This window comes from Halichoeres trimaculatus, unplaced genomic scaffold (assembly GCF_033239565.1).
Source record: "Halichoeres trimaculatus isolate MK-OKI-2021-1 unplaced genomic scaffold, fHalTri1.1 fHalTri1_scaffold_9, whole genome shotgun sequence".
Lineage (NCBI taxonomy): Eukaryota > Metazoa > Chordata > Actinopteri > Labriformes > Labridae > Halichoeres > Halichoeres trimaculatus.
Genome location: NW_027437188.1, coordinates 28,650,758 through 28,672,660, shown reverse-complemented (window position 1 = coordinate 28,672,660; position 21,903 = coordinate 28,650,758). Strand labels below are relative to the sequence as shown.

The 21,903-nt window shown below is 43.1% G+C and overlaps 1 protein-coding gene across 4 annotated transcripts in view; it reads left to right on the top strand.

The window, feature by feature from the left end:
- Positions 1-21,903, top strand: part of robo1 (roundabout, axon guidance receptor, homolog 1 (Drosophila)) — a 265,137-nt gene that overhangs the window by 144,434 nt on the left and 98,800 nt on the right. The gene's annotated exons all lie outside the window — the stretch shown is intronic.

The window sequence follows — 21,903 nt, the reverse complement described above, 5'->3', positions numbered from 1 at the left end:
CACACAGTTTTTGAGGCATATGTGGAAGGAGTTTACTCAGCAGGCTGTACTTACGCAACGTAGAAAGCAGATACTCTCTCAGTCTTTTTGTGAGTGGTGACCTGTGTTGACAAATTTGTTCCCATGATTCTTTCAGAGGCTGCTTTAGTTGGTGAGGTCAGCTCTTTAGAATTAGGCTATTATCTTCTTGCTCTCTTGACCGGCTGAGAGTGAAGGCTGAGGACCAGAGCTCGGATATCAGCCGCTCTTCATGCATGCCCAGAGGCTGTCACCAGGCCGCTCACTGTAATCTAATCAAGATGGGGAAGGAGAGAATTGTGTGTGTCTGGATGTGAGCCTGAGGGTTGATGTGGCATGGGCTCTTGTCTTTGTGAGGATGATGGTTTCGGAGAGAGTTGGTAGTTTTGGAAAGGAGCGTACCAAGATGCAGCAAACTGTTCCATCCAATATTATTTCTGCTTCTTTTATTTCTTCCAGTTTGTGTCTCACCTACAAAGGTGGAAGATTAAATCATCGGCCTTGGAGACCCTCGTGTTTTATCATCTAAATATCTGATCTTTATTGGTCGTACACAGCCATGAAGAAGCAACAGCATGAGCCACCACTGTGTTATTCAGCTGTTTTTTAAGATTTCATCCCTAAGATTTCAAAGATTAAAAGTCTTAATTACCCAACGCGGTCTCTTTTTCTTCAAACCAAACAGACCGTGTAATGAAACCAGTAAAAAAAAACACAATCAGCATTTCACATTAAAAATTTTGGCCCCTGTGATACCATTCAGGATGGCTGCAGAATAATAAGGAAAATAGTTCCGCCATTTGTAAAAGTTGATGAAATGTGCCTTTACTAGTAAGATAGTATTCTGCAGGAGAAAATCAAACATTTTGCAGAAACATACATTTACAAGAAGAGAATGAGGCTCATGCAGTATGACACAAAGGAGTCAGAAGAATGGATTAGCCCACAAAAACTTTTAAATAAATATCCAAACTCAGTGCAGGCAGCTAAATACAGAGCAGAGCTCCAGTCCTATCCCCATAAATCCTACTATATGTGCTGTTTGCCAAGCTTGTCAACAGAAAAATAAAGAATTACTCCCAAATCAAACATAATTATCCAAATGACCTGGGGAGGAAAATGAAAAAATGAAATATTAATAAAAGAAAAATACAAAAAACCTCAACTGCATGGCACATATTCCAAGTTTCCAAAGGTCAGACTGCTTAAAATACTTTTTTTCACAGTTAAAGATGATATACAGTGTTTGTGTCTGAGGTGGGTCTCTCAAGTACAAAAACACTTGGCGGAGCTTTGAGGACCGGAGTGTAGAGCCCCATTGGCTCAGTCTCAAGTTTAGCCTGCTTATTCTGTACAAGGTTCAAACAGAGCCATAATGACAAGCCACTGTGCTTCAGCAGACTCTCTCCTCCTGCTCCGTCAGTGTCTTTCGCCCCCCTCTTTCTGCAGCTCATGCTTAACTACATATAATTATGTTGTCGGAGCAACCGGGACAGAACCCTGACGGAGAAGAAATGCCGTAGAAAAAGAGAAGGTCCCAGGCAGATATTAATTTCTCTTTATGGATTCTTTGAGACTTCACTGTAAAGATGCAACAAACAAGTCTGATTCAGGAGAGCAGAGTATGGTGTCAGAGCTTTCATGTTGGTTATCATACATTAACTGTTTACGTTGAAACACTTGAAGAAGAGACATTGTACTCTGTGTAAGTTCAAGGAACTTTTATGTCCTCCATTAACTCCAAAGAAGGAAGACATGGTTTTAATTGTGTTTACTTTACCTTGTTCCCCTCCCTGAACATTTTCTCCCTAAAAGCTAAAAACACAACTCTTTTTTCGAGATGTTATTCTAAGAGCCTGGCTCTTACAGTTTCCTTTACTCACCCGCGATTGTTAACATAATCCAAGTTTCAACAAGTCCTGTTTTGTCAGGCTAGGAGAGCTAACCCAGTTTGTTTGGTTTATCATTAACCACACGTACAGTGCAGCCCACAATCTCCCTCTATCACAGCCTCTTAGTCCAAAGCCTGCGCTAATGCATTAACCGTGAATCCTGTTTGACTTGTGTTTTCAAACAAGCTTAAGACAGGATTCTTTTCATATTATGTTATTGTTTTCTTTGTGTTTAAGACGTCAGTGTCAAATAAAGAACTTCCTTTGTACACGAGGTTGGTAAAGAATGAGGGGAAATTTGACCTAGATCGTTACAAAAAGTATTTTATGAAACTCTTAATTACTGGAAAAATCACATTTTCACCAAATACTAAGCAAGAAGCAGGCTTAAAATCTGTGGAATAACAGAAAACAATGCAGCATGGGCTCCAACTTTAACTCTTCTGCTGCAGGATTGTCCTTTATCCGTGCTCTCGGAGTCCCTGAGTGTCTCTATGAATAGCCGTGTCCCTTTCCCTGGATGCACAGATAGTGAAGTGAGGTAATGGACGACACACTGCTCCACTTCAGCAGGCGATAACCTCAGGGCCGGCTGTCGAGCGGCCTGGCTGCCTGCACCGTGCTGACCGCACAGAGTTGGCCATAAGCCTCATATTGACACACATATGCACACACATACACACACACGCCTCAGAGGCAGGGTTTACTTTTTACAGCCACTAACAACAGAAGCAAAGGGATGTTTACTTGAATTTGGTCCATTGCACATAACTCCATTCTGCCAAGTTTATCTCAGAATCTCATTGATCTCCACGCTCCTGTTGAAACCTCCTTCAACACGTACAGCCAGCTGGCCTGGCGGACGCTCCGATTGGCGGTGGAAAGGTTGAAGGGGGAGGTTGTGGATGTGCTGAAGGAAGCAGGGTTCAGCCTGACAGATTCTGAGGGCCATGCAGGAGGGTCATCTGCAGAGCGAGGCGGGGGGACAGTTGGCTGGCACGCACCAATCCAAACCTCCCACTGACAGTACGGTTGGTCTGTTGATCACATCTGTTGGCTCCGACAAACTTTTTTCTTTTGTTTATGCCCTCCCTTGCTTGCTGAGGTTTCTCTTTGTTTCTCCACTTGTACAAATGGACCAAGTCCTCTGAGTGAAGCAGCTGCTTTCCCCTACCAGGTAGCACACTTATTATTTATTTGCCATGTTGTTTGCTTCCATTTACTTCTTACAAGAGTGATATTTAGTGCAGCACCTCTGTGCCAGTCCTTGTCCCTGTTTTTTGTCACTTTTGGGATCATTTGACCCTTTTTTAACCTCCCCTGCTCTGTTCAGAAATAAGGAGTCCTAAATATAAAACATTTCTTTGAGAAAAAGAGAAGGAAAGAGTGAGCAAGGGAGACAAAAGTAACAAAAACTAAGAGAAGACTAACAGAAGGAGAAGAAATCAGGACAGCTAACCCCAGCAGAAGCAGCTGAAGCAGTAGAGAGTGAGCTGGCGAGCTGCCAGGAGACTGGAGGCAGAGTGTGTTACAGCTCTGTGGCAGTTATTTGTCTCAGGGAGGTTCACAGCAAATTGGTGCAAACGGCACAGTCAGGGTCCGCTACGCGAGTCGACACGCAGCCGAGGCGTGGGCTCCACACTACAGACTCTCCTTGGCCTCCGCTCCGATCTGCTTTATGCTGGAATGCAGACAGAACCATTCTGCAATCTCAAAGCCCAGTCGTGTTTGTGTGTGTTTGTGTGTGTTTGTGCGAGTGTGACTGTCAAAGCTGAACTCTGCCTCGCTGAGCAAACTTTCTGTTTCTATAAAAAAAAGTTTTTCCTGCCTACTGCTGGATGAAAACAAAGCTTAGCAAATTCATGTTTATTCATTTAACAAATCGTGTCGTATTTGGTTATCTGGCGCTGGAACGCTGCTGCATGTGTGATTGTTGTTCAAGGCTGTTTCAGTCCCGTGCTGTTAATCTTAAAGTTACAGCACTTTGGGAACAACTGGCCACTGTCTATTTATCCTTCAGCACGGCACATTACTGTCAGCTCAGTCTTTGTAAAAACCTCTACAGGGGAGAAATGTTCCACACATGCATGTCAATCAGCCTGCTATTAATCCATATATGCAAAGAGCAATTTTTATCATGCATGTTGCGTGTGGTTCTGTTTAACCAAGCATATTTAGCCCTTCAGGGTGTTTGCATAAATCAATGCAGACCATGGAATTAAACCAGAGGCATATATTTTCTGTTTGGTTGATAACTAACCATCATTTAGAGGAGAAAATCTCTCAAGCACAGAACAATAGTAGCATGTTGTGCTCATTTTTGACCTGGATACATACCTTAAAACTTTAACAGTGTTGACTTGATATCTGCTTGGACTGATATTGGCTGACAAAACTGACCCAAAGCTCAGTTGTCGCTTGCTGCTGTGACAGCCGCCTGCAGTGAAGAACAAGAAGATGCTCTTGTCTCTTTCGCTCATGTAAAAATGTGTCAAATGTCACACTGATTTGGGGAGTTTCAGAGCCTGTTTTTCCACAAACACACACGCATACCCTCGCCCACGCATAACCCTCCCTCCCCCGCAAAACAACTCAAACTGCTAGCTGGATGCGAGGCCAAAATGCTCACAATGGGGAAGGGAGCGGTGTAGCCGAGGATAAGAGCCAAAAGCGGGGAAGCAGGGCAGATTTTCTGACAGAGTTAGCTGCTTTGTGTTGTTTTACAGCGAACACTGGCTCGGAGCCGAAAGAGAATCTCACAGCCTGCAGAGTGAGAGACGGTACTATGAATGGGTTATATAAGAATGAAGCTGTTTGATAGAACCAGGTTGGGTGAGGCAAGACTTCCTGTGTCTGTGTGTGTTTGTGTTTGACTCCATCAATCTGTCATTGTGTCGACACAGGGTTAGCGAACAATGTCTCGCTGAGTTTTGTATGACAGAGTCCGTACATGAGCTAAAGGGGCAGGTGTAAAGGAGCCTGCCCAAAGTCCCATCAATCACTCCATGCTCCGCCCGTCTCTGACAGCCCACTGAGCCGGGGAGGACGGGTGAGACACGGCATCCAAAAGTACAACAGAACCCCCTTTCATTCCTCCTTCTGTCTCCTCTTTTCTTCCTGTAGGAAACAGAGGATGAGACGGAGCCGTTTGAGATTTATGGGCACGGAGAATTCAAATTAGCACATCAAGAAATAATGGCATGTGATTCCTCGTGATTCCCGCTCTGCATCTTATCATGTGCATTATCAGATTGTCACGGGTTGAATTTAGGAGGAAATTGCTCTATAAAACAATAAATACAGAGCTTTGATGAATGAAGGACTTTTTAATGGTGACATAAAATACTTCCCCGAAAGGCGTAGCCTGAGTTAGACACTTCAGTGAGATAGACGTTTGTCTGTGAGATCTCTATCTATGTGAAGATGGGAAATGAAATACATTTGATATGTTCAACACAGATGTTCACACTGACATCCACACTACCATCAGAGCTTCTTTAAGAGGCTTTTTTAAACTTTCGGTTCATTTATACCCCCCAAAACAGAGCCTTCTTTAAAAAAAATACTTGAATTACTCTATATAAGGCTGAGACGCTGATTTATGGAGTCCACTTTATGCACTTTCCACAGTTTCTATGTTGGTATTTGTGGTCCATCCCTCCTTGTGATGACATTATCCAGATATCTCTTGATGTCTTTGAAAAAACAGACCTTCTATGCAGCTTTCGTTCTGGATCTGTCTCTAAACTCCTGTTTGTCAGAGGTTTTCTTTCTTTCTCTTTCTTCTCTCGGTCGCCGCAGTGACTGCTTATTCATCTCTACGTAATCCTCGCCTCTGGCTACAGTACAGAACAGGATCACTGCTGGGGTTGGTGGGTGTATGGCCCTAGTAGGATGGGGGAGTATGATATTAACAATATGAAGTGCTAGTTTAAAGCAGATAAGATACTGTATGTGGGCTCTTGAGTCCAGTGCTCCTGTAGTATCACTCCTGAGGAGCACTGATAGCAAAGTACTTTGACTTCCTCTCCTCTTAAAGAAACATCTTCACTGTTTGTGTGGGGGCATGTTAGAGTGTGTTTTTTACGTGCATCTTTTATCAACATGTTTCCATATTTGTTTGACGTGTCCCTCTGGCTCTCCTCCACATGTGATAAAAGCTCTTGGTTGCAGGTTGTGTGTCAGCACTTGGGAGAACTAGATGAATGTATGCTGCTGACTCTAATCTCTACTTCTTCTGCACAGACCTGCGTATTACTCTTGTTGTGAAGTGTAATCTCCTCTCAGTCTGAGCCTCTCCCGTGGCCAGAGAGAGGCTGTGTGGATATGTGTGTTTATGTGTCTGTGGGGTTTGTGCGTGCGTGTTTGGTCATATGACGAGGTGTTCTGCTCTGTGGACATGCTGTGGTTATTAAACCCGGGTTAAGCCCTCACTTGAAACCTTCTATCATGCTCCTCGATCCGAGACGTTGGAGTCAGGGAGGATTAAGGGGCTGGGAGACTGGAACTTCAGGGATTTCTCAGCCAGCATTTTGGCAAAATTTGAAAAATGTGCTCTGGGGTCCACACACGGTCCACTTAAGGTGAGGCTGCATGGACCTTGTGTATTTTTTCATGTCTTCACTGTTTACTCCCAAGAGACTGGCAACCAATTTGTCACATAGTGACAGTTTTCAGCTTGCAGCAGAGCACAGATATTGAGCTGTGTACTGCTAGTGAAATGAAAGCACAGCAACTAAAAATCAAGTGGCAGTTATCTTAATATTATAATCCCAATCACTTATATCTCAGTGATATCAGCTTTGTTAACAACTTTCACTTTATCTGCATATAAGCCAAGTAACAGCAAGTTATTTGGTTCTGGATAGTTCAAAGCATTGTGAATGAACCATGGCATTTGTGGGGCATTTACCATGGAGTCACATCCATTGAAGATTAGGGATGTCCTGATCCAACACACTGATTGGTATTGGCGCCTGATATGGCTATTTCTGGAGAATCTGATAGTATCAGAGTTTGTTACGTGATCAGGACTTATCCAGTTTTCACATGTTTTCAGCACCGTTACACTTTACAGCTGCTGTGAATCAAATAATGTTGTAGACATTTTTGTGTGTTCGACTAGTTCTCTTTGGAAAGAAATGATAGTAAAACAGCATCTTGCTCCATTTGTAAATTGAGTGTTCCTGGAGGAGGTACCAACAAGGCTCACTTTAATACAACAAATATGATTCGTCATTTACAACAGAATCACCCAATGGAATACGTGAGTCATCAGAGAAAGGTATCGGAAAGGTCTCAGCAAACTATATCATAAAAAAATAATAAGATCAGATCCCTATTCAAGATCAAATGTGTAAGATGCACTTAGTTTCCTTTCTCAGGGCTGCATCCTATACACTTGAAAAAGTGGTGGAACAAAACTTGTGAACATCAAAACAGTGATGCTACCAAAAGATGACAATTAGGCAAAAAGAGGAGAAGAGGAGAAATGTGAAAAGAGTGGAGAGGCCATCTGAAACTGTATCACAGTTGTAGCATGTTGCTGAGCCTGGAGCAAGATACGCAGAAAGACCTGGTGAGCTAAGCACTGATAATGATCCGCTGCGTGCAATCTGACAACACATGAAGTGCAGTGGACTTGCTGCTGACTGTGGATAGTCACAGCCCTACCATTACTCAGTGACACATACAAACGGGGAAACATGATGGCATTCAATTGTCATCTAATTGTCCTTGGTTGCTGTGGTAGCTAATCTCATCATTAAAGCTACAATTGGGGGGAAATTAGTTTCTCCTTGTTGTGTTGCTGAAAATAGGGTCGGTATGAGGGAGTTGTTGCTCATTATCACGCTGTGTGTGCATGTGAGCTCTGTGTTATCATGACCTTTTTGTAATGCTTGCTGTTCACTTCTGAGGCCCGGATATTTAGCATACTCTGTCTCATGTTACAAATGAAAGGATTTACTTCACTTCTGCAGTAATGATGCACTAATGACAAAGGACTTAGAGAGAGAAGAGAGGCATTAGAAGCTACAAGCTAACGCTGAACATAATTGAAAGTGTGCAGGTCAGATCTGATTGAATTGCTTTGACTTTTTTAAACATCTGTTGCATCCTATTATCTTGGCGAGTGTTGTTTACACACCCCGAGCTTGACTGCATGTGTGGTGACATAATCATCCTCATTGGAGTGTGTGTAAACATATACAATAGTCTAATTAGGAGCAGAAGGAGAAGGGCAGCGTCACCCAGAGATGAATAGACCAGATACACTCTCACCTCCTCTTTGTGCCCGTGTGACCTTTCCGAACAGGGTGTGGCAAGGACACAAAAGGATCTCCATGTAACAATATACCGCAAAGAGGTGGATGAAAGACAGACAGGGGGACGTCATGTGTAAAATGAGGAAAGTGGAGAGGATCTATTGAAAATTCAAACAGTAGTCAGTTTGCTGTGGGTAAAGTTTGAAATAGCTGACATCTGACTCAGTGAGGCCCCGTATTGTATGACGGGAGTGCTGCTGCTGTAGGGCTCCAGGGTGACATTTCTATTCTCCCTTCCAGACCCCCCTCCCCTCACCTACTCTCTGGCACTAGTATCAGATTCTAATCTGTCAGTGGTGCCTCAGCTCCATTTAGTCGATTGGCTCTCATCTGATGGATGGGATAGAAAGTCCCTCAGTGACCGTGGCCAGTTTTCACTCCGAGTTCTTCACCTTAAGGATTAGATGCTTGCCAATGCCAGGTTTCAACACCTATTAAACAGTTATCTATTATATTCTCGAGAGATGCATTGTAGAACTGCTGCACTCTTACATGATGACCACTAGCGCCATATTTCAACCTCACAACCTGTTCAGCATTCTCCGTAAGTATCCTGCCGATAATCACGGTGTGGTAGCGGATGATCCAGGGCCCTGGCCTTTGCGTCCACACTCGTTTCTCCCCCGTCAATGGGATTAGCAGAGAGTGCCGACTCTGCAGGTGGAGCCGTAAGTTAATTTGCCCTCACTGTTTGGAGCTATAATAGCTTATTGATTGCCTGACAGAGATGCAAGAAGCAGCGTGGAAGGGCACAGAGAGGGTAGAGAATAAGTTAATCATCGCGCAGTGTGTTGCCAAGATTTAATCACATTACCCAAGGTTTACCACTGCCATGTAAATTCACTTTTGCTCTCAGAGGAGTTGGAGTGACTGCTCTGAGACGGAGGGGACCCTGCCCTCCTCAGCTGCGGTCTGGTCCCTGCCGGCGTGGTGCTCCCTGCCCAGCACCCGCCTCAATCCTGTGGGATGCAGGCTCCTTGCCCAGGGGCCCTGGCTTAATTCATGTTAAGCTGTTGGTTTAATTTTAGCTGTGCTACCCAGCGGTGACCTCCATCTGCTATAGTGCTGCTCAGGTTGTCTGAAAAACATCAGCCTGGCCTCCAGGACTCAGTCTATAACTCCCAGACAGCTGGTAGGGCCATCACTCACTTCTTCCACGAGCCTTTCCCAGGCTAAAGTGCTCCTGTGCAGTGTGTACAGTACGAGCAGGAAGTCTGGGTGTGTATATATTTATATGTGTGTGCATGTGTGTTTCGCAGAGGAACTCTGGCCCATTAGCACTACCATCATATACACATTCTCACCACGGCTGGTTACCTGGAAACTGCACATGCTGCTTTTATTGGGCTGGTGGCACTGGAGCTGCCAGCACGGATTGAGGGAATGTTCCTTTTTTAACAGCTTCAATGAAAGCTGCTATTAGCCCTGAGCTTTTGCAGAGTTACTCTATTTTAACCCCAGCTAGGATGGATTTTGCTTTCATTTAGGACCAAAAATCCACTGCCCAACATGTTTACTGTGAGAGTATCACATTGGCTTGTGTTTACACTGAAAGCAGAAGAACTAGGTTGAGCTGCGGTCGGAGGTTGCCCGAGCTTTAGCCTGGCTTCTATCAATCTGTCTGCACCCAAACACCCCGCTCACCAGAACCAAAACAATGGCACAGAGAGGAGAGAGGTGAAGGAATACGAAAATGTAAACACACAGACAGAGAAATGTCAACCCTGCACCTCATCAAACACTCACAATCACTGACCTGATGGTCAAATTCCTATCAGGCAACACAAAGAGAAACATCTGGAAAAACTGTCCTCCTTTAACCAAATCTAAACCTCTGAAAGTCTCACTGCCAGGACTACAGGTACATCATTAGGATTTCTCTGAAAGCCTTGATGTGATTGGAAATAATTGCGAGGAATCTTGTGTTTTGAGATCAAACGCGCAGACGGAGAGATGAGAACAAAGACAGGGATAAATTTTCGGAGAGAAAATAGCAGACAAGCTGCCATTAAGCATTGGACGAGGGAGATGGAGGTGGCTCCAGTTGGACGGAGTGTCTCTCTTGGCTGCTGAGGGAAAGATAAGGGGACAGGTGGTGTTCTGTTCCCTCAAAGATCTCCGACAGCTGGCAACTCTCTCGCTATAAGCACGCTGCCATAGAATGTATGCGTGCGTGTCTCTGGTCGTGTGATATGCATGTTTGTGTGACATTTGTTTGTGAGTGCGTGTGTGTTTATAGCTACATGTGCCTGCTTTTGGTTGGCTGTTTGAGCACCTGCCAGCTGAGGTATCTCCCTAAAGCCTGTCTCTTCTCTCATACCGTTTTTGTAGTTTCCTTGTTCTTTTTTCTGCTTTTGGCTTTTGGCCATATTCTGTTGGTCTGCTCAACAAGAATTGTTTTCTTCCTCTGCTTCTGAGCAGAGCTTCAGTGTGTAGCACTGATGTGTGAAAGCAAAGCAGTTCGGGCCTAAGCAGTGGTCTTTTCATGTTTCTCAGTCTGTTGTTTGTTTATTGTTTCCTCTCACCAGCTCTCCTGGCCTTTACTTTGGTGCCTTTGGACTTTAACTTCATAATTAAACAAGTTTATGGAAGTTTTTCTGTCACATAGGTGTTGTTTATTGTATTGCTCCCACCATTAATACTGGGTACAGCATACTTTACTGTCGTTTTTGGTTCACTTGAGGTGAAGAGAGACAGGAAATTGGTAAGAGAGAGTGGGGGATGTGTGTTAAGGGCTGTTGGGCCAACCAAGTTGGAATTGCCTTCTCAGATTTGTTTCAGAAACAGACTGTCAACTTCAACACCATTCGCATGTTTACTACGTCAAACCAAATTCCCAGAGGTTTTGAGTTTGCCTTCCTCATCAACCTCATGTCATGACTAATGAAAACTCCTCTGTCCAAAGCAGATGTCAGGATAACAAATGAGCTGAGACAGAGAGGACTTCAGATTCCTGTGTGTTGGCCTGGTTGCATGTAGTCTTCATGTACTCCTGTTAGCTCAGACTTCTTTACTGTGTTGGTTTTGGGTTTGTTCCACATACAGCTCTGTGTTTGATCGGGCGCTGTAGCGGTACCCACTAAGAGGAGCTTGTGTCATCTCAGTGGCGGACGGCTTTTGTTTGCAGAAAGAAAAAGAGATGGCACTAAATGGGCCAGAGGCGGTTATTTGCTGTTGGCAAACACAAACTGTCCTCAGCGGTGAAGCACTCAGTTGCCACTGTGGCCTGACAGCTGGCTTTCATCCTCTTGGCACTGCGGAGTCTCTTCACAAAAAGAGTCGCTCTTAAATGTAATTCATGCTCTTAAACTCTTCATGGCCATCGGGCTCTGGTGGACACTCTGGATAAAGACTCCCCCCTCCAGCTTTGCTTCTGGTCAACAAAATGGAAATCTGAATCCCAGAGCGTTATTGATTGATGTCAACTGTTTCAAGTGCTCTTTCCCTCTTTTTTTTTCCTCCCCGTGTGTTTCACCAACGGTCCCTTTGAAGCCACTGTGATTCCTTTCAGCCTTCAGCCTCCAATAGAAGCAGCTCACACCTGATCCATTGATGTTTCTCGCCTCAGAGGTCATCTTGACTTGGATGGCCTCTTTGTGGTGGGAACTTTTTCATATGCAAAAATTGATGACAGTGATTTCAGATGAAAAGAACTCCTCTCTAGCACCATCTGTATCCACTCTCCACCTTTCTACAAATACATTACACCCCACCTGTCTTAATTATAAGCTGTAGCCTCCCGTATGAATCACAGTGATGGGACGGTATTCCTGATCTAATCAGCTGTTAAAGGACATTTTATGTCCCTTCAGGTCTATAATTACTCTTTCCTTCAGCCCATCTTGCACATTTCATCATTCAAGCTAGCATGGGTCCTGTTAGCTTATCTGAACATGCAACTCATCAAATAATCATTTAGACTAAAGCTCTTTATAATTAACGTTTGCTGAGACAATTCTGCAGATCAATAATTTCTAATTGCTTAGGGTGTTTCACACACACACAACCCCCCCTCTTAATAGAAATTGTCTACAGAAAGGAATCTCTGTCATATAACACTTACGCTTGAATGGTGGAGTTTTCACCCAACAGTAAGCACTAAGATCACTTTTCGAGCCTCCTCAGACTCTTGAGGCATCTGTCCTTCCTATGACTGGGAGCTACTTTCTGAATAATTGAAGGAATAGTACGTCTCAGCAGTGACTATGCAGAAAAGAAGTGCTGCAAGGGAAATAATCCTTAGCAGTGACTCGATCACATCTGAAGGTTTTCTTTTTTATTCCTCCTTCAAAGTGTGTCTGCTGCTTTACTTTCAGGCTTGAATTGAATCAGAGAGTTTCTCCCATCCGGTTCACGATTCCAACAGTTTCCCCTGAGGCAGAGCCACATAGAGCCAGCTTTGTCCCCCTGAACACTGACTTTATTACAGCTGCCCTCTTGTGACTATAAATATATTCATTTATACATCAACTGTTTTTCATCTAGGCTATAAAATTGTGAAGAGTTCTTAAACATTCACTTTGGAATGGACAGAAAGGCTCAAGGGAAATGGCAGCAACCATTTTCATTCAATGCAGGATGTCTGTCTTTGTGGATGACTCAATGTGGATATCAGCCAAACAGCAGAGCATGTAAATCCAGAATTTTCTTTTCTGTATGCTTGGATTTGATTGCCATGGTTCACAGGTCAGATTGCTGTTTTCCAACTTGGTAAAACCAGCGAGTCTTCAAACTGAAACAAGCGTGCATGAGTGGGTGTCAGGATATTCCCCAGTGAGGTGCGAATTCAAAGAGGCTGGACAGAGACGTGAAAAAAAAGAAACTAGGCCAAGTTCTCTGCAGACAGCTTTTCTCTCTCACATCGTCTGGAAACTGTCACAGGAGAGGAGATCAAGGTGACCATTTCGAATGTCCAAACAACCCTGGAACCCATCGCCACTGGCCGCTCATTCCTGAGGGCAGGCCGAGCAGAGCGTAAACCCTTAAAGCAGCTTTTAAACAAACAGTCTGGCCGGGAGGCTGTGTGTGGCTTTGCTGTTCAAATGCCTCTGTCTTCCTCTGCTCTGTTCTGCAGAGCGCTGGGCGAGAAGCACCATATCCCTGTCTGATTTATCTCTGCAAGGTGAGATAAGACTCTCCCTCAGCCCGCCGGTTAATCCTCTCAGCCACAGATGGAGAGCAAGCATCAATCCAGCTTGTAGACAAAAGGTTTTGCAGGGTGGAAATGGTTGACTAGACTTTTAATACACACCTGTGTTAGCTTGACTATCTGGCCTTTCCTGAGGAATTCAGGGAAGTAATTGGAAAATATCTTATCTTAACAGGTTTCCCATTGGTCATGGGCTTTTGGGAGTGTCTTGAAGGAGACAGGGCATGTTGAGGAATGTGATAAATGTCCTGAACAGGTTGTGGATTATTTGTCCATTTTTCAAATATTTATATTTAATTGAATTGTCCTTTGATTTTCCATTTGTAAAACTACCATTTGCAGCTAATTTTCATCTTGGAGAGCCCTGATCTTGTAAAAATGAGATTAGTTATCACTTTAGAACTTTTGTAGTTCATAAAGGCCATTAAAAAAACAATCAGTACAGTTTTTAGGAGACAGGAAGTCCCAAAATGTTACATCAAAGATAAAATTGGGGACCCAGTAGCTCCTCTGTTCCACAGTGAGCGCTCATATTTGCCAAGTACTTTAGGGACCTTATTCATTGGTCACCTTTGATGTCAAGTTAAAAGACTTTAAAAGACTCTTTGGATTCACTACTGTAGGACTAACTTCAGCAGATGCTCATTTTTTCTTCCCTGCAAATGATCAGAAGTGAGTTTGTGGAACAAAGTGAGACAGATGAGACCCACGGGAACATCTTTCAGCTGGGATGTGTGTGTGTGTGAGTTCTTGTGTCTGCACTCTGGATGTATGGACGGACACCAGATGAAACCGATTTCTCCCCTCGACATGCCTGTATTCATCAGGGAGCCTCAGCATCACTCCGTCCTGCTGACAGCACTGCGCCGTAATGGGCTGGCAGAGTTAAATGTCTGGTTTTTACCAGTGGTGGGGTTATTCTGACTAATACAGACAATGCCACAGGCCGCAGTTCAACCCTTAGGTCAGGGGCACAGGGACACATGGAGGGTAAAAAGTGGTTAACTTTAGAAAATGATACAAATGACTCACAGTTCTTGGACCGCGTTTCAGCCCAGGAGGCACGCTGCTTCACTGAGCTACAACGATTGTCCCCAGCTGTCCTTTTCCTAACAATATCACTCCTCTGTTCCCCATCCAAGGAAGTGTCAGCACCATATTTGTGAAAATTACAGGGATTGGTATTGGGATAATGAAATTTTGTTTTGCTGAGGGTGGAATTAGAGTTTGGGTGATGAGTGAAAGTAGAGAGAAGTCGCGGGCTAATGGTGAGCAGCTGTAGAGCATAAAACTGGAAGTCTAATTAAGGGAAGTTTTAATAAACTATTCGAAAAGATTCTTCACTTTTTCACTTCATTCTCCAAGATGCTGATTTAGAACGACAGGAAACAGGGTGTAGCAAGGTGGTCTATCAATCATTTAGCGGTCCTGTTTACCATGACAGCAGCATGGAGGTTCCATGAAAGCAGGCAGTTTTTAGTGACGGAAATGGAAACTCTTCAGCAACATCTCTTTGATGTGGCAGACAAAAAGCATGGATGATGTCCCTGAAGAGCACTTACTCTCAGAAACATCTCTCCCTATGTGCGGCCCAGCTGCTATCAGTCTTAAAAGCAGGGTTCTTACTGTACTGAAACTACCATTTACATGATAATACTCCCTGTGTACATACACCACGATCACTGCCTTGTATTCCACCCAATCCGCTGCTTTCTTCTCAGTGTGGTGCCTATCATTACGCTGTGCATGCTGGCAAAAAAGGGCATGATGGGAATAAATGGAGGTGGTTTCAGTTTCCAGGCGTAACTGGTCATCAGTCTCAAGAGATTTTTCCTCCTCCTTCAGGATCGGCTCCAGACTGGCACAATTTGGTATCTGGTGTCAGTAAGTGGACGAGTTAAGGACCTTCAATCGTCGTCTCCCTTGCTATTGACCTCCATCCTTGCACCTTTAATCCTGCCTGTCTCTGTTTATAAACGTTATACGTCCCCACAACCACCATGGGGCCTAAAAAGCTAACTTTAGGGGGTTACGGCACTTTTTTTTTTTATCTTCCTGAGCCTCACTTCCCCACTTCCCAGCCAGCAGGGAGAAAGACTTTGAGGGCTTAGAAATAATCGCCCTCTTTTTTCCTCTGTGGGGTTTTCTAATTGAGCCTGGGTTGACCCCTGAATGTGACCGTGCCGTCTGGTTTCCATCGCAGCACTTGATTGAAATGGGGAAAAGGAGACAGAGATTCAACTCATTCTTATTTATTTATGTTTGGTCGTCCCCTGTTTTGCATGGCCCAGTGTTGGATTAACGCTCTATAGATGGGTTCACAGTGAAGGGGCCCCACTTCCCTGACACACTCAAAGGGGGGCTGGAATGTGCAACACACAGCCAGGACTAATGGTATATGAGAGGGGGAGGTATGAGCTGTCAACCTTAATACACCTCTTTACTGTTGGGGGGTCTTTGCTTGATGCATTTCTCTGATTCTCCCCCCTAATCTTTCATTCTGACTCGAGTACAAAAGTTAGAATCTGTCTCAAAGAACTGCAGCATTCTTGAAATGAAGTAAAAGTCATGCAGATTAGGATATGATTCTCAGATTGGCCAGAGAGCGGACATTTTTAGGCCTGTGAAAAAGCCTTGGAGTAAACTATGTTGACAGCATGCTTGTGTATCAGGAAGTGCAAGCAGGATGCAGGATCTTTGTAGGCTAAACACATCTGTCAAGGCCACAACACTGCATCCATTTATTCGAGTTTTACATGCTGCATGCTGTCAAACTCCAACTGACGGCTAAATCTCACAGCTTATAATAAAACTAAGCCAGTGTGTAATTGAATATTTGTTAAATCCTGGTCATAGCGCTCAGATCTGACCTAAAAGAACATCTGTAATTTAAGTTTAAAGTCCCTCTTGGAGATCACACTGCTTTTTAAAGATGGTTTTATCTTAATTTGACTTATTTTTCAACTATTTTTTAGTTACCATCTGAGCTCAAGCTCTTTTTTACATGAGCTTTGGTTTCATCCAGTATCATTAGCCTCTAGCCTTTGAAGATGTCAGTGGATGGCAAACATTGTCCACATGCCATCTCTCTTATAATCCAGTCTCTACAAGGACAAACTCAGAAGTTCTGCTCTTGTTGTTGAAGTCAAGTGAAGAAAAATGAGCAAATTGGTGCCCCATGAAAGGTTTAACCTGAGCAGAGTTGCTCTGGCCTTCTCCATGTGTGAAACAATACAGCCAGTTTTTTTGATTCTTAAGTATTAAAGTGTCTCCAGGAGACAGCACAGCTCACACAGCCGACTCTTTGATAACACATCTCCAATTAAAATCCCTGTTTCCCCTCTGTTGTTTTTTTGTGTATTTTATCCGTATTTTACTCTTCTCTCTCGGGAACGAGATAAATTGAATTAATTCAGCAGCGCTCAAAATGAGCCAGTTTTTCTGTGTTTAGTGACTTTTGTTGCTGTGGATTGCCATTTCTGCTAATTGAAAGGCTTGTAAACTAAGTAACAGCCAAGAGACTTCAGAAAGCCCATCTGTATCACTCTGCTGTTTCCTCACATCACATTGGCAGTGCAGATGTCGCCTGCAACTGTTCTGTTCCGTCTTCAGTCGATCTGTTGTTTGTGCATCCTGCGTCCTTCAGGGGTGTATGGGGAGTTGTGCTGCAGAAGCACAGGTCAGTGGCGTCACCGTCCCTCAGGCAGCATACACTCGATACAGGAGGGTGCGAAGGAGAAGCTGGAGTGTTATCACAGCTAGAGATGTTAGATTTTTTTTTTCATAATCGTCTTTCATTCGTACCTTGGAGCTCATTATTTTTTCCCTGAAGATGTTCCTACCACTTTACTCTCCAAACTGCTCTGCAGTGAAAGTTGACTTTATGATTTGGGTCAATGCTGCTTCTTGAAGACAGAATGTGAGACGGGTATAGAGAAAAAAAAATCAAGGCACATCTCATGAAAGAGACAAAGTTTGTAAACAGTAGCTCTAGAGATCAAAGCATCAAAGATACTGTCTTGTTCTTTGATGTTTGTTTCATTATTATTGGCACAATTGGCCTCAGTGACGTTTCATTGTTCAACACTTTATTAAGAATTCAGAAGGACAGAGTTCAAATGCCTCAAGAAACGTTTTAAGATTTTTTTTTCTTAAGTTTTAAGGGTGATTTGAGTTTTACATTGTGTTCACATTCACATCCAGGTATGCCAGTTCATATGAAACGCAAATGCAGAATTCGTAGGATGTTTCAGAGGGAAACAAATTTGCAGGGATACAGATTTAGCTCTGTGCCTTACTGTTAGATTTGTTTCTCTTTCTTGCATTTTCCCCACCAATACAGGGCAATTTGTTGCAGTACCACCCCAAATGGGAGGGGGGCAGTCTAGCTAGCAGTACAAGCAAAAGACAGTTTAGAAGAACACTTGAGGAAAAAAACGTGGGAAATTTTTGAAAAACAAATGCAATTTTGATAGAAACTGCAAACACATACATTATGTTACCTATCGAGATGCGTGACTACACGAGAACAGCTGGGTGGGGTTCGGACAGGAACTTAACATCCCAAATATGTATTACATTATCATATATATATCATAAAGTCATTAAAATGATGCATTATATTTATCAGTAAATGAGGTAAATAAACCCTTACACAGCATCAAATAGGAACAGAACTGTTCTGCAATGACCCATTGTAACTGTAATGTAGATATGTCAGGGAAGGAGGTGGAAACGGAAATGATGGATATATGAGGAAGCTCATTTTAATGCTCTCAGCAGGGGTGCTACATAATGGGGACCACAGGAAGAAGGGACATGACTATCTTTTCCTCTTTTTTTTTTTTTTTTTTTTTACACAATCTGAGTGCTGCATCTCCATCTGTTCGCGACAAATTACTGCAGTGCCATGCATAATATGTCTGCAGTCAAAGAAAATATTAGTCATCACAAGATACAGTTTTGTAAGGACAGAATGTATATCAGTCTGCTGCAAGAAAAAGGTGGTGAGACTGACGAGTAAATTGAAACACTAAGCAAATTAGAGGAAAAAAGTCTCCGTAAATGCTGTCTATTTTCTTTCTGTCTTCATTTTCCCCTTCTCGCTCAGTATCCTTCAGGCTTTTCTCAGTCCAAGCAGGGCTAGAGTTGACATTTACCCCTTCTGCACACAAAGAGCGCTGGCACACTGAATGGGGAACGGAGGGAGTAGCCGGCAACTCCAGGGCACAGGCCAGATGGATTAACTTGAAAGGCATGGCATTGTAAACCAAATTCAAATTAATCCCTTTTTTGTGTCCCCTGATGGAACAATGCCTCTTTCCTGGGCCTCAGAGAGACATTGACGCTGAGGGGAGAGTCAGACCTTCACCGTATCCGACACTCTATTCACATCACCGCTCTCAATTACCTGCCACAGAAATAAGGCACTTTTTTGACACAGGGAAATTACCTCCCATGATTCAAGGCAGGGCTCATGAGCTGAATATATTTGAATTTTAAATTAAAGATCTTATTTTAGAGAAAATTTGAACGTCTGGAAACTGGTTTTATCGTGTGCCCGGTGCATTTTTTTTCCAGGTCTGACTTGCATGTTTAATGCCAAAGCAGAGTCAGGATTTCCATATAAAATATTGTGGTTCTCAGACATTTCGGCTCCGTCCAGTTTTCTTGGGCATGTCTGTTTCCCCTGACAAATAAAAGTGAACTCTGAAACCCCCTCTGCAGGACAAAAACCCTGAACCCCACTGACCCCAACTCCAAATCACCTACAGTTCTGCTTTAACCACGGTTTGACCAGTGTATTCTTCGATTGCAGTGTGGCCTTCCCAACATTATTACAAGAGTCTCCCTGTTTGCCAGCTTCTCTCTGTTTTCATTGTGTTTCTCAATGATGCATGCTCTTTCACATTTTATTTCCTCGAGACATTTTTCTGGGAAAGTCTGCTAGGGAATCACTATTAAATTCCTTTGGAACCAGTTCTTAATTCTCCCTCCACCCCTTTCTTTATGTGAGCTTTTGTGTGTGCGTAATGCACAGCAGAACTAGGACAAGGAGCTCCCACTGTTACAGCTTGTATTATTTGACAAAGCTATTCATTAATTATCTTCCCGGCGCAGTCGTCCTTATCGCTCATTGTTTCCCCTTTTTCTGTTTTTGCTTGGAGCACCTTGTTCGACGCTGCTCTAATCCTGCCTCTTTGTTAAAACATTGCCCTATCCAATATCCGAGGGAATGTGTGAAAGAATGTGAAAAAGCTCGAGCTATGATGCTAGTTTTCTTGCTATAATCTGACATTTTCAGTGAAAAAACAAAGGATTGAGAGGTTAAGACCTTTATTTAGACACTGAGCAGAAAAACTTTTCCTCCGGTCAGTCTTCAACTCTTTTCTCTACACATCTTTCCTTGAAGCTGTTTGTTCCTGACTGCCTGTAAGGACAGATTTATGTTGTGTTTGAGCCAGACAGAAATGTTTGGATTTATCACCAAAGACTTAGAAGGAACTGACACACACTGACACCTCCACCTCTTTAACATCACGCATGCTTTTCCTCTGCTGCTGTGCTCTGTTGATGGTGGACTAAATGATCCATGACGCTGTATATGGACCGTACCTCCTCTCATTGGTCACACACACTTGCTTTTTATTGAATCCTTAAGGTTTGTTCATACAAATGTTGACTCATGTGTACTCGTCACTACTGATCAATGTGAAGAAAGGATTTTTTGGACTCAAAGTAATGACTTTGTCTAAACTTTGCCTGAACTGAAAACACTTTTTTTTTCCTGCAGATTGTTGTACAAGTTTAGTTCTGCACATGTTTTCTGCCTGTTCACAGAAAGTTGCCACTGTTACAAAGCACTTGCCTGTTGTTGGATTAAGGGCCTGTGTCCACTGAGGGCTTGCATCGCCCTAAAGTTTACTTACAGTTGACAGTTTATGAACATTGTCCTGCGGCATATTTTCTCCCTTTGATAGTAAGTTTGTTTCAAAATGTCCTGTATGCTTCATATTACACTGCAAAAAAAATGAAATCTTATATGAACCACATTTAAGCCAGTGAAATATGAGCCACATTTAACTTTTCAGTCTAGAAAAAAAATGTCTTGTTTTAAGTTATTTAAAGATAAAATCAGATCTGAATTGCTTGTAAAAAGCTGGTTAGAAAATGATTGCTCCCAGAGTAAAAAAATGTTGTTAGTGGACACAGGCCCTTATTAGTTAACTTTTATTGTGATCTGATTATGTAAATTAATTTGATTTTATTTGAAACTTTGAATCTTCAGCTGTCAAATCTCTTTTCTCTGAGGTTGACTACCACCAATGAACCCTCCGGCATCCGCCACCACAGCCTATGCAGCATTACGCTAAACCTCAAATTGCTTACCCACAGTGCCATTAATAGAAAAATCTCCACCGATGTCAAGAAAGAATGACACTCAGTCAGTTATAGCCAGAAAGGCACATAGGGGGGAGACTTATTGACCGTGGGCGACTGAAAGTATGCTGAAACCTGTTTGTGGAGCAGGGCGTGTGGGGGAAACGCTGATGTTCGTGCCCCTGCTGAGCTCTGGGTGCTGTGATAAATGGCGCTGTATTGCGTTTTACTGCCCAGTGCATTCCTGTGTCTGGGCTGTTTACTGTTACCACACCTCAGTCCTCTGTGTGTAGTGGTAACCAGCCGGGTAACACATGCTGTTGTATATGCCAGGAACATAACCCCAGCTCAGTTATTCTGACCCTGCTTTAAAAGTTAACTTACTCCAGTGGACGGACTGGTCACATACCGGTGGCTTGTTGCACGAGATCTGAAGTGTAGAAACAAAAGTGCTGAGCAGCTGCGAGGTGGCACTAACTCACCGTGTTCACACTGTGGACACTTTCTTTTGATGTTGCACTTTGGGTAAGAAGTGTAATGGCTATTTTAATTTCAAACTGCTTTGTTTGATCAATAAGCTGTTAAAATGTATTTCTGAAATTGCGCCATATCACAATTTAAATCAATACATTCTCCATGAGGCTTTGTGTGGTTACACACTAGCTAAATTAGCTTTTACTTGTATGCTACTAAAAATTACAATAGCTACAAGGGGAATATAAGCTAGGAATTTAAGTTTCTCATGTAACACAAAAAACATTAATGTGGCTATGAAGCAACCGCCCAGCTCATCAATAATATTTTATTATTAGAGGCTAAATGCTAACATTAGCTGCTGTCTGGCTGTGGTAACTGTGGCTCAGTGGATCCCCACAAATTTACTAGTGCACTGATTTCTCATAGAAAGAAATGTTGGTATGATAAGGATTAACAAAAAAAAGGTTTTAAAACATTAAACAGCTTTAAAAAAATTAGAAGTAGCTTTTAGCTTTCCAGAAAAAAAAATGCTAGCTGGTCAACACACTGTTGTCGAGATGACAGAGCGCTGTCAACTGTCTGAGGTTTTAAACCATTAGCTACCGTCTCTTGTTTTGTTACCCGAAGTTGGTTGCCCAGCTGTTTATTTTTTGTTCCTGTC